Below are 13,926 nucleotides of genomic sequence, written 5' to 3'. Positions count from 1 at the left end.
TCCTGTGGGGTTGGAGCCCCTCCGAGCCTTGGGGCTTAACATCAAGGACTGTCAAAGAGGCCGACAGAGAGGAACTGAGGGTGACTTGAGAGCCTCGGACGTGAGATCTCTAGGCTAAACAGTATATGATGAACAATTGTTGGGGACCAAAACCGGGAAAGGGGGGGTGGAGTTTGGTAATCCAAAGGGTATATAATTATAAATTACTTTGTTTTAATGTGTTGATTATTTGCATGGAAGTTGGGAAAGCCGTGGAAGGGAAATATTGGTCGACTTTAAGAAATATGCTTAAGAATAAGAAATGACGTATAAGTATTGATGTTTAAGTTTAGATAAGTTAAAATTGGTTTTTAGAATGGTCAAATTAAAATGAAAATAAGAATTGCAAAAATAATTTAAGGAAATGGAAGAAAGAGGAAAGGTAAAATTACAATATGTAAAAATTATTAACTGAAGGTTGAGAAATAAGTAATAAGAATTTGCTGGAATAACAATTGAATTGGAATACAAGAAGGGGAGGTGTGAGGAGGTCTGAGAAAGAAGTTATATGAAAATAAGCAATTGAAATTTCATATGTTTTTAATTGTTCTTTTTAAGATTTTTTGTATTTTTGTTACTTTTTTGTCTATTTTTGTTATGTTTGTTATTGAAAATGCTAATAAATATTCATTAAAAAAAGCATATTGTCTTCCAAATGTAATACCTGACTTCTATTCTTTTCAGCAGAACACTGTCACAATAGTTACTGCATTTCCTTTACTACTAAAATCATAATATTTAGGGAGAAATGCTTGTTAGGCATAGAGGGAAAGCTACCACAACTCAAAACTAGACTTTGCTTTTCTTCCTTCTTCTAGGAACTGACTCAATCGCAAGAGAAATATTCAGTGAAAAAATGAAGAAATGACGACTTCATCAGAAGGCAGACTTATTAGGTAATTAAGTATCATTGAATTCAGTGGAATTTACTTTCAGCTACTGTAACTACATTTAGGATTGGGCTATAAAAACAAACTGAATAAGCTGAAAAAGTAACACTGGCAAGGTATTTATATTATTTATCAACACATCTATCCTATATTTCTTCTGTGAGAGAGGCTGAAGAGAGTTTATGCAGGAGCTTTTAGGAGGTATCCAATCTAGATGCTTAAACAGACTGTTTATGTTCAGCAGGATAGTAGCATTATGTTCCTTCAAATCATTCCTGGGATCTGCACTGTATGTCTAAGGAACATGCTTCTTAAAACTTGTTTATTTTCATCACACTTTTAAACAGTCTCGTGAACAGACTACTTAAAGCACTCATCTGAGCTCTTCCTTTTGTATGCTATGGAACAGCATTGTTCTAAATTCTTATTGTAATGTGTTGTTGTTTTTGAAATAGTGTGAACAATCATTTTGAGCATTTATCAGAAAAAGCAGCAGCAATGACAAACAGTAACAATCAAGACTTCAATACAAATTGCATCCACAAAAAAGTAAAAATTCAACTGCCACTAACATATAGCATATATGGAAAGAACAACAGCTATTTCTCTCTGATATAAGCCATAATCTATGAAGATGGCAAACACATACTATGAAGTGTAATCAAATGATGTGTCTGAAAGCCTAATTTCATAATAGTGCACATTAAAACAGGGTCAACTTGCTAAATCGAAAACAATAAAAGGGATTATGACTGTCATTGAAGGGAGGGTGAACAGCAATTAAATATGTCCATTAATATTGGTTGAATACACCTTTTGACCAGAGGCATCCATTTAAAGAAGCAATTAGATAATTATGATGAAGACCAAGCTTCATAAAAGCATTCTATTTCTTTTTTTTAAAAAAGGTAATTGTAATGTCATACAGCTTCGCTTGTGAATAAAAAAGAAAATGAAAGACAAATAGGACAAAAATTTCCTCCATGTAAATCTTTCTTAAACCTCAGGCTCTTATATCCTTTTGTGTGGATATATTTTCAATAAATAAACAGCAGCAGCAGCATCCATGATTTTAGAACGCCAGTGTAGTGTAATGGTTAGGGTGTCAGACTAGGGTAAGAGAAACCACAGTTCAAATTCTCACTCCATAATGAATTTCACTGGGTTACCAGGGCCAGTCTCTCAGCCTAAACTACATCACAGGGTTGTTGTGAGGATAGCCAAGCAATTCTGAACATAGCATACATTTATTTCTATTTTATCTAGAAAACATATTTAAATCACCATACTAAACAAAAACTGTTCCATGTTCCCCATCTGGTTCATTCACTCCTGCTAAAACTTGCACTAGTAAGTCTAGTCTGGTCTTTTAAATCTGCCTATAGAATAAGGTAAGGTAAAAAAGATAAAGGACCCCTGAACAGTTAAGTCCAGTCAAAGGCAACCATGGGGTTGCGGCGCTCATCTCACTTTCAGGCTGAGGGAGCTGACGTTTGTCCACAGATAGTTTTCCGGGTCATGTGGCCAACATGACTAAACCCCTTCTGGAGCAATGGGACACTGTGACAGAAGCCAGTGTGCATGGAAACGCCATTTACCTTCCTGCTGCAGTGGTACCTATTTATCTACTTGCATTGGCATGCTTTCAAACTGCTAGGCTGGCAGGAGCTGGGACAGAGCAACGGGAGCTCACTCCATCACAGGGATTCGAACCGCCGACCTTCTGATCGGCAAGCCCAAGAGGCTCAGTGGTTTAGACCACAGTGCCACCTATAGAATATATCAACTCCGTTGCAAGACTAAGGTCAAAATGAATGTTTCCACAAGCACGCAATGAGATGACTCAACAGCTTCATGCACTTTGGAACCCTGCAAGCAACCAGACAGACCAGTAGTAGCCTGATGCAAATGCACCAGCAGATAAAAAGTAAAATATGCCATACTTTATTTTACAATATTTAAACATGCCCATCCTCTCAAAGTGAGCAACTATTAGCGTCTCATGACAAATATTTATTCAGTAATTTTGACTGCTATTGAAGGAATATTTTTCAATTTAAAGGTTATACCTAACAAAGGATTGAAACAGTTCTAACTAGTTTCTTTAACCTGAATCATAGTGCATCTCAATATATCTTTATGTTTCAGTAGAGCTGAATCTAATCCAAACAACATTTAAAAATTATTCAATTATTCTCTCCAATTACATGATAGTAAGGATGGCAAAGGATGATGAAAAAGGGGGAGGGGGAAGGGTACAAATGGCTTTTAGGGGTCATTAAGCTTTTCAAAGTCTTAAAGCTCTTTTAAAGCTCCGGCGCATCAAACCTACTAATTAAGTAACAGTGCTAACTCTTGAAAAACATGCTCACAATCAGCCAACTCTAAACTGTAATGTTTGCTTTTCTGCAATTATGTACAAGTAAGAGACACTTTTTCAACTATATTGATTTTTCCTATTAGTCCCTGGCTTTTCCAATATCCCGCCCCCTGCAAAACAAAACAAAAAAATCTCTTTAAAAGCGAGAATATCATTCTCCCCCACAGAGTGTACAAGCTAACTTCAGCAGACACGACCTTTAGAAAGCACTAATAATGTTCACCCTGTGCTTGGAGGCACTTTGACACATTAGCACTTGGAAAGATCTCCAGGCAGTAGTTTATCAGCAGGGCCCATCCAGGCATGATGAGCACTTTCACAGTGCATTAGCATATATCTAGAGAAAGAATGCTCTGGTCTGAAAGGGCTTTTTATTGTTGGAGCGACCTTAAAGTAAAAAGGGAAAGAGTCCCACTCAAGTTCTCCCTAATATCCAGAAGTGTTTGCCGTGTGACCCACAACTCCATTTATTTATTTGCTATCAGATGCTTCATGCTGTGAGCCTCTAGACCAGGGGTAGGCAATCAAAGGCCTGGGGGCCGGATACAGCCCAATCGCCTTCTCAATCTAGCCCGTGGATGGTCCGGGAATCAGCGTGTTTTTACATGGGTAGAATGTGTCCTTTTATTTAAAATGCATCTCTGGGTTATTTGTGGGACCTGCCTGGTGTTTTTACTTGAGTAGAATGTGTCCTTTCATTTAAAATGCATCTCTGGGTTATTTGTGGGACCTGCCTGGTGTTTTTACTTGAGTAGAATGTGTCCTTTCATTCCCCCCTCCAAAAAAAATATAGTCCTGCCCACCACATGGTCTGAGGGATGGTGGACCAGCCCACGGCTGTAAAAGGCTGCTGACCCCTGCTCTAGACCCAGTACTGTTAAAGAGCACAGGATCTTGAAAGATTTACAGAAGGTATCAGAAGGTTTATTTTATGTTTAGACCCCTCAGTAGGAATGGGCAGTATCTGGTTTTCAACATCACGATATAGCACCAGTTAAATATCATGATATATCACGGTATATATCTGCGGTGGCAGAGGGCCTTGCTGGGTATTCAATGATATGGTGGTTTATTACACAGCCCTACCCCTCAGTCAACCTTGACAACCTGCCAACCTAGTAGTTCGAAAGCATTCAGTGCAAGTAAGTAAATAGGTACCACTCCGGCAGGAAGGTAACCGGCATTTCCGTGCGCTGCTTTGGTTCACCAAAAGTGGCTTAGTCATGCTGGCCACACAAACCGGAAGCTGTACGCCGGCTCCCTCTGCCAGTAAAGTGAGATGAGCGCCACAACCCCAGAGTCGTCCACAACTGGACCTAACTGTCAGGGGTCCCTTTACCTTACCCTTCAGTCATCAAAACTGAGTTCAAATGGTATGCTACATTTCTAGGATTCCATGTTAAACAGCAGTGCTAAAACCACACAACAGCAGAGGCCAAAGGGCAGCTGACAGTACAGGTGTTTATGTGTTTTACTTCATACTTGATTTTAAAAACCAGTCAGGGGCTGGAACCCTCTCCAATGCAAAGTACAGACTGCAGGTACTCCTGTATATAGCGTACGTATTGTATGTTTCTCTGCACAACCAACTGCAGTGCTCTAAAGAGTAGACTCAATCCTGAGATGGTAGACAGGGTTGCAAACTAACCAGCTCCCCCTTCTCTCTATGTCCTCTATTGTGCCCCATTTTTCCATGCATCTTGAAGATGGACCATCTGTCTGCAGCTGCCACAGCGAAGATTCCAGGTAATCATAGCTCAGTGGTAGACCACATTCAGATGGTCCCGGCTTCAATTGCTGGCAGCTCTAGATATAAAAAAAAAACCAAGAAATAGGTGGTGTGAAATAACTTTACCTAGAGAGCAGCTGACAGTCAGAGTAGAGAATACTCTGACCTGGAGAATGGCAGCTTCCTATGTGATGAGTTGGATTAATTCAGCTTATAACACTTTATCCTTCCTTAATACACATGGTACTTAGATCAGAAAAAGTGCTAGAGTTTCTCTACATTCATAAGCAAAGGTTATATGAATTTGAAGTCACAACTAACAGAAAACAAAGCAATATTTGGATGATTCAAAGAGAGATTATCAAAATGGCTGAACAATAAGAACATTTCCAGAATCTCCTGATAACGTCTTCATTCAGCAAGGCCTACAGGATATTATCAAAGTCCTATTAAATATTATATAAACTCACACTGATTCACTTCCCAAACAGAACTGAGTCACAAAGTTGATGATCTCCCTAGTGTAAACTCGGCTAACTTCAATGAAACAACCCCAGGGAGTACAAGTGCAACAGATTCTCACCCACACTGCTTCACATCAAGGTAACTTGCAATTTAAATTTACTACCTACAGCTAAGCCAAAATAAAGAATTTGCTGTGATTCAAACCTACTGGCATTTACAAGTATACAGACATGTGCAGTGGCAGTGCTGTGCTAGAAAGAACTTCAGAAAACCTTTCCTAATTATCTAGAAAGCAGTGCAAAAGAGGTGGAGGTTGGAATGGTGAGACATATGCACATGCTTTTAAGACACATTCATCATTTCAATCAAAGAATAACCTCTCTCCTTCGTATCTTAAGACTCTAAAAGGCAAAAGGGTGAGACACTTTATGGCACATCAGTAAGAATCATATATCCTCTTACATAAGATATCAACAAAGGGGATACTGGTCACTGATCCAAAAAATTGAATGCATCTCATGTACAAACCACACTGTCAGCCCAGGCTAACAGGCATCCTGTGGAAAGGACACAAGCCAAAACAACTGTAAATTCAACTTGCAAAAAAGGAGAAACTTTAAAAAAAAAAAGAAGCTTCATTTCAAAAGGACCAGGTGAAATCTATGTGCCAGGGATTATGAGATTTAACTAGCGTGAAGGCCTTTATAGGCACACTATTGCAGGGCTGAGAATCTGTGACCTCTTGATGCTGCTGTACTCCCATTTACCTTATTCAAGCATGCCCAATGGTCATGTATGATAGAATTTGGGGTCCAACTACCTCTGGAAGGCCACAGGTCAGCCACTCCCACTCTATTGCCTTGACCATTCCACAAGGAAGGGGGTTTTGGTTCAGAGAATAAGGGTGAGGTGCTGGGAGAGTGTTGCCCCAATTAGTGTCCGGCCTCAATCAAAGAGGAAGTAGATCCAAGTTGAATGTGGCTACTCTGTTCAAGTAGTGCGTACGTTTCTGAGACCCCTTTTCTAATCAATCATCCTTGGGACATTCATTTCCACAGAGGGAAATAATGTCTTCTGAGCTGTTTTAGCTGGTCATTGATGAAACAGCCCCATTCTTAAATACATAGCTTGGAAACAATGCCCCCACTCTTTAAAATGTTGATACTGTGGAACAAGTCCTGCTGTGTTCTACTCAGACTCACTCCCAACTAATTGCAAAGGATTGCACCCTAAAAGACATTAACTATTCCTACAATGATACTGTCATATAAAATAATAAATTAAGTGATTTCATAACAACTGAGTGCAATATAGTAATGTCAAACTATGCATCTGATGGTTCTCAACTCACTGCTATAAGACAACACAAGGATCTTCAAGGATTTTGAAGGGTAAATACAAGAATATTTTATTTATTTTATGTAGCCTTAATAAAGGATGGTCTGTGTTTTGGAACATAGGTAGTCAAAGTGACAGCAGCTGGAATGCTAGCAGAGACTAGCAGCAGAGACGGAAGTATCTGTCAATCTGGCTTTCTTAGTTTCTCATTTTTTTCCATCTTAAATCAGCTCTCCACATTTTGCTGCATTCTGCTTTTTTAAAAATCCTCTTGAAAATTCATCAGCATTTTTGTGTGATTTTTTCTTAATAAACACGATTTAAATACAGTTTTGACTAATGTTCACATTTTTTTGCATACAGTTTTCTCCAATAATAATAATAATAATAATAATAATAATAATAATAATAATAATAATTTATTATTTATACCCCGCCCATCTGGCTGGGCCTCCCCATTTTTTACCCATACCTCCATTTCTTTGCACAATATCCCCTAATATCTGCATTTTTATAAACTATTGTTTGGATAAAGGAATTGCAAAATTGCAGAAAAGTGAAAAATTCAAAGGATAGATATGTTTTGGTATTCATAATCTTTTGGAAGTTGTGAGTTTGATAGATTTGGCTTTAAATGCACACCAAACAAAATTTCTCCTCCATTCCTAGCCAGCAGGAAAAGGATACAAGTTGGTTAGGCAGGCCTTGGGACAGATCCACATGAAAGTCTTAAAAAATCAATCAAACTTAAAAAATCCATTCAAAGGGGTAGGCTAGGCAAATTGAAAGACCTTCATTATTCAAACCTTATGTCAAAACTCTTGCTGCTTGACTTCCATGGCCATTCCCTTCAATGTGTCATTGGCAAAACAAAACTCCCTTCAAATATTTCTTACTTCTAGCTATCCTTATGTTTTTGCCATTGTAATGTTAAAATCAAAAGTTCCTGTCAAAACAAAATGCAGCACTTCAAACTGTGCTGGGCAGAAATGACATTTCTGGTTATCAGATATGAAATCAACAGCTCATAATGTAAAAGTTACAATTCCATTGAATTCTTTTACAAGAAATTGAAGAAACTGCAGCAACTTTGCCTGTTTGAAGAAAACTCAAAACTATAAAGAGAAATAGAACAGTCTGAAAGCCAATACCTGATCCAGGAAAAGGAGGAAAAAATTAAAAGGTGCATTACAAAATAATATGCTAACCAGAAACATATGACAGAATTGCTCGTTCATGCTTGCTTTCCTTATATGTGGCATTATCAGACTCTGCAACAGTTGAAAGATTTTTGGACAGTGAGGAAAGTAATTCTTAATGCTACTACACAATTCTAAAAAAGAAGGTTTTTGAGAAGATAAATGGGAGAAGAAGGATGCCTTTGCATGTGCATGTTTCGTTGCTATTAACCTCCATGTTTTCCATGGAGCGGCATACAATTCCAACCTATATGAGTTACAATGAACTAATGAAAACATATTTAAACATATTTTTGGGCAGCGGGTGTTGGATGATCACTGCTTTTCTTTGCAAAGTCCAGTAATATAACAATTCAACTCCTGACTTCCTTTTGCCAGATCTTGGTGGTTGTTATGATTTATATTGTTGTTGGAATTCTGCCTGGGTCAGAGGAATGTGCCACAACGGAGGCACCGGCAGATATTCCTTGTCGACCTCCCCGCTGCTACTCCCGGCAGATAAGCAGGCGAGGTCTCGGCGATTCTTCCCAGATGTGAGAAGAACACACCGTTTCCTCTCTCTCCCCTTTGGTATCCCCAGGGAGGGGAAAGAAGCAGACAGAAATCTATTTACATTCTTTATTTCTGTCTCTTACATCAGTACAGAGAAAACATGTCTGCACTCCACAGCAGTAAGAATAAACTCCACCCATGTACTTCCAGTACGGGTCATATGACACACACACTGAGCTAACATCCGGTGCTCAGTACAGAATGGACTGCCCCTTTGTTCCCATGGCAACAGTCACAAACATCCTGTTTGGCTTTCCAGCCACAAGCAGCTGACTTGGCTGCTATAGCCTTTGCTTGCTGCTACATTGGTGCTTTATGGTAACAGTACACTCCTACCAAATGGTGCACATATGGGTTACTAATCCAGATCATGGCGAGCCCTGCAGCAGCTAAGTTTCAGGAACAGAATGCTATCACAGACCTTTACTCAATTCTCTGGACCAAATTTTCCCATTTTGCTGACAGGAAATTGACTGTAAGGGATAGTTGCTTGTTCAAAGCTTGTCCAAAGTTTCCCATTAAGGATTCAAAATACAAGTCTCTTAGGTTCAAAAACTGTCCACTATTCTCTGCCCATTGGATCTTAGTGTATTTTGAAGATCTGTTGATCCAATTACAACTGATGCAGGGTGGGGCAGGATACCTCTAAACAAAGGCATATTAATTCTCTATTAAGTTTTTCTCTAGTGCAAAAAGGAAACAAAAAAGAATTTAAAGCTTAAGATGGGGGGGGACAAATACCATACCTAAATAATAAGCATTTTTAGAATACAAATAATGGTACATTCCAACACTCAAGACAGAAGGAAACCCTTGCCATATTGCACCTCTGACTGATGAACTCTATCATCTGGTTCACAAGAGCCTCACTAAGTGTGTGGCCTCTTTACAACTTTAAATAGTTGCAGGATATGTTTGTGTATGCAAAAGCAGGAAATAGAGGGCTTCTCTCAGACAAAATATGTACATATCCTGTAGTTTTTTCTCTTTGTTGATGATCCTGGAAGAGCAAGTATTGACAACAACACAATATAAGAAGTTACAGGCTTATTTCATTTCTAATTCAGAGGCTGAGTTCATGGAGATAAAATTTCTGTTGATAGTGATTGAATCAGTGATTAAAAAAAAATAAAAAGATTATAATATATAAATATGATATGAACCTTATACACATGTGATGGGAGCCTTATACTTACAGCCAGTGCTTTTTTCCCTGAAATAAATATTCAGGGGTACTCTCATTTTCCTACTGAAAAACTGCCCCTCAATGAGGCCAAACTTAGATTCACAAAATGTTTCGGGGTTTGCGTCCCCCTGCATCCCTCCAGAAAAAAGCACTGCTTACAGCACCATAAAATACATTATCCCTCATCCTCCATCCACAACTCTTAAGAATTCTACATACTAATTTTTATAGGGGCAGAATACTGGGGAAATTACAATATTAGTAAATTGGTGCATTATATATACCAGAAAGAAATTAAGGAGAAATTCCATTGGGAAAGCTTCTTGGTTAAATGCTCCTCAGTTCTGCCATTCCTCAGAGGTCAGGGTGATTAGAAGAGATTATTTTTTCTTCACTGCAACAGGTTTTAGTGGCCTGTGAAGGTGCTACTATAAATTGTCCCTTTTGTACCCACTTCCCAGAAAGGGAGGCTGGGTTCCTGGGCAGGGTATGTGTCTGTGTATTGGTAGCAATTCTTCCCATCCAGCCTATCACAACGCACTGCATCCCAGCATAGATGCACCTTGGCACCATTTTAAAAGAGGCAGTCATCTCCCTGTGTTACCAATGACAACTGTATTTGTAGAGACATGAGTATATAGCGCTTCCCAGTTTACCCAGGGAAGAAATAAGGAAATAGTGTGCTTGTTAAGTTCTAATTCCAGATGTCTTTTTGCTTTACAAAACGGAACCACTTAGGCTGCAATTTGAAGTAGGAGAGAGACTTCTTAACCCCTTGAAAATTCACATTCCCTGTTGCTTTTACTGCCACTGTACAAAAGGTACAAATAACAGAGATGTGTTCCCCCCCTCTAACTTTCAGTAATCACCACAGGTACAGTGAAAAGGGTTGCCATATTTCAAAAAGTAAAAATCCAGAGCTTTTTGTGTAAAATCTTTCCCCCCCCCCAAAAAAAGAGAGATTATGAGCTATTTTTAATAAAACTTGTGAAAATCAACACGGTCGACATGGGCCCGGACAGTTTACAAGGGCTGAATACCAGCTATGTCGAGGAAATTCCGAACGTATGGCTACCCTAGCAGTGAATGTTAGTTTCCTCTGGATTCACCAGAGTTATTTATCCATGCCATAACCCCAAGGTTCCCATAGCAGCACCTTAACAGCTGCTGCCAAACTTGGCTTTCCACAGGTTACAAATTGTCATTGCATGGCCAGCTCCTGCAATCGTACCTCCCACTAGCTCCCACCCACTGGTCATCCATGCACTGAAGCTTGCTGGAGGCACATATGCCACTGTGGTGCCCTCCATGCATTGTTGACTCTGAGTGCCATGTGCCCCAGCCAGTATGTCCAATGGCTGGGGTTGATAGTTCAACAACATCTTCGAAACATTGTGCTGGCTACTTCTGTCATAGGCTCTCTCAGGAGTCAGCTATACAGCTGCAAATAAAAAGTTTTAAGTGTGGTTTAAGTGCAATATACAATGTGACACTAGATGGCGAGCCTTATGGAAAATTCAATGTATTTTTTAAAACGTTTTTTTTTTTTTATAAAAAAAAAAGCATTTTCAAAGCTGTTTTATATGTGTGTCTGGATTCCACCTCAGTCACTGGTCAGGACTCCAAATAACAGGGTGAGCCTATGTGTGTGCAGCAGGCTTCCCTTTGCAGATGTTTCCCAAACCCATGGATGGTGGGGCAGGGGGACTGCTGAGGGAGTCCCGGGCGGGTGTCCCAGGTCTCCCACTCCACATGACTGCAAATATGTGGAGGAGTGTGACCATTCATATCCAGTTAAAATGTAGGCTGGGTGTTAAAGGAGAGGATTTTCCCCACCAGCTAATATCAAAACAGACACCTAGATATTTTATTCCTACTCAAATACTTTACTTTTCCCCTGGTTTTATTGCTAGAAATTATGAACTGGCATTCCCCCCACCCCCCACTGGCATTTTTGTGGAGAAATACATAGAACATGAAACAGCTGTGGTGCGCTTAGCTGCACCAGAGCTCTTTCAGTCACCGAGCAAAGAGAAAATACTTGGGGTTAATAGAAACTCTACTGGGCTAAGTAAAAAATAAATAAATAAAATAAAAATCACCTCTGTGAAGGCAGATTTATTAACTGGAACATCTGTCTAGAGAGACAAAAATAGGAAGCTAAAGCTAGAAACAGATAAGAAAAGTGCAAGATCCTTTAATGAAACAAGAGTCTTTGCTCCTTAATCACCTTCTCCCCCAACACCATATCAGTCGTTCCTGCTCTAGGTGATAGCACATCCTTCTTTGAAATGAAGTATCATTAAGCTCCAGTCTATCAAGCTGCAGCTTTGCTCCAAAGAACACCCTACTTAAAATCAACAATTGCAATGGAAATACCAGGTCTGTTGAACTTTTGCTGGGAAAGCGATTAATCTCACAGTGACATTTTGGAGGTCTTGACAAAGCCACATTTCCAAACAAGATAAACCCCGTCTCCCAACACTCTGTATTGGAATAAGGAACCAAGCACAGTGCTCGAGACAGCAGGGAATTACCAATGGCATGCTAATTACCAGCCTGGTCCAGAAATAGCTGGGTGCCACAGCCTTGTTTTGGCATGCATTGCTTTCTGCAGTGCCGTATTGAATGCCCCTGAAAAGCAAAAATACTGGAACCACTGGGTTGAAGGGTTCAACGTCAACAGAATTGTGTAGCCATTCACTTGTAGTGATTAGAAGGTTGGACAAGGACTTGGGAGGCCAGGATTCAAATCCCTATTTAGCCATGAAGTTTACTGGGTAGCCTTGAGCCAGTCACTGTTTCTCAGCCTAGCCTAACTCACAGGGTTGTTGTGAGGATAACCATGTTTCCACCTTGAGCTCCTTGTAGTAAAGCTGGGATATAAATGTAATAATAATAATAATTAACCATGATGAATGATGATGGCAGTTGTAGACCAAAAGATTTATGTAATTCATCTACAGTGGTACCTCAGGTTAAGTACTTAATTCGTTCCGGAGGTCCGTTCTTAACCTGAAACTGTTCTTAACCTGAAGCACTATTTCTGGGTTAGCGGAGTCTGTAACCTGAAGCATCTGTAACCTGAAGCATATGTAACCTGAGGTACCACTGTAATTAATTTCACAAATTACATTATATTGCCATGTTATTCCACCCCATTTGTTTTTATGCAGAGGAAATACAACACAAATGGAGGGAAATGTAATCAATTTTGTATCACTTGCAGACTGAAAGAAGCAGCGACAGCAAATATGAGCAGATTGATTTTTGTTTGTGAGATGGGATGAACAAGTGAACACCAACAATTTCTGCTCCTTTTTCTGTTTTCATCGGCATTCTCCAGCATCTTTAGGTGGTCAGCTTCAGAGATTCCAAAACGGTTCTTATTTCTGCTAAGAGATCTTTTAGGGTTTATTCATACTTACTTTTCCTCTGCTCTTTCCAGGCACGGTCTGCACTTTAAAGCGTCATCTCTGAATGCCCTCCCCCGCCCCCCGCTCCAGAGCTTTCCCTATGAAAACCCACTCTCTAAAGCTCAATAGGAGCAATGGCAATCTGCAAAAAACCCCAATTGACATAAGATCTGATTACAGGTAGGTAGCCGTGTTGGACTGCCGTAGTCAAAACAAAATTTAAAAATTCCTTCCAGTAGCACCTTAGAGACTTAACTAAGTTTGATATTGGTATGAGCTTTCGTGTGCATGCACACTTCTTCAGATATACTGAAACAGAAGTCACCAGACCCTTATATATAGTGAGACGGTGGGGAGGCCTATTACTCAGAAGGGTGGTGGGAATGGGTGATTGGCTGATAGGTGTGGTAAACCTGTTGACGACTGTTAACGACTGCAATTGGTCTTACAGGAAAAAGCAAGGGGTGAGATGGCTAAAAATAGCGTTATCACGTATAATGAGATAAGAATCCAATGTCTCTATTCAGACCAGGTCTCTCCATGGTTTTAAATTTGGTAATAAGTTGCAATTCAGTAACTTCTCTTTCCAGTCTATTTCTGAAATTCCTGATGTCAGATTTATGTCCATTTATCCTTTGGTGTAGGAATCACAAGACAGAGAAACCAGTAGGTGAACACTTCAATCTCCCAGGACATTCTATACAAGATCTCAAAGTAGCTGCCATATTACAA

General features: G+C 39.6%; 1 protein-coding gene across 5 annotated transcripts in view; it reads right to left on the bottom strand.

Moving 5' to 3' along the window:
• LDLRAD4 (low density lipoprotein receptor class A domain containing 4) overlaps nucleotides 1-13,926 on the bottom strand; it is a 261,071-nt gene that overhangs the window by 181,307 nt on the left and 65,838 nt on the right. The gene's annotated exons all lie outside the window — the stretch shown is intronic.

The sequence above is a fragment of the Podarcis melisellensis genome (assembly GCF_964234715.1).
Source record: "Podarcis melisellensis genome assembly, chromosome: 7".
Taxonomy (NCBI): domain Eukaryota; kingdom Metazoa; phylum Chordata; class Lepidosauria; order Squamata; family Lacertidae; genus Podarcis; species Podarcis melisellensis.
This window is presented reverse-complemented; position numbering and strand designations above follow the sequence as displayed.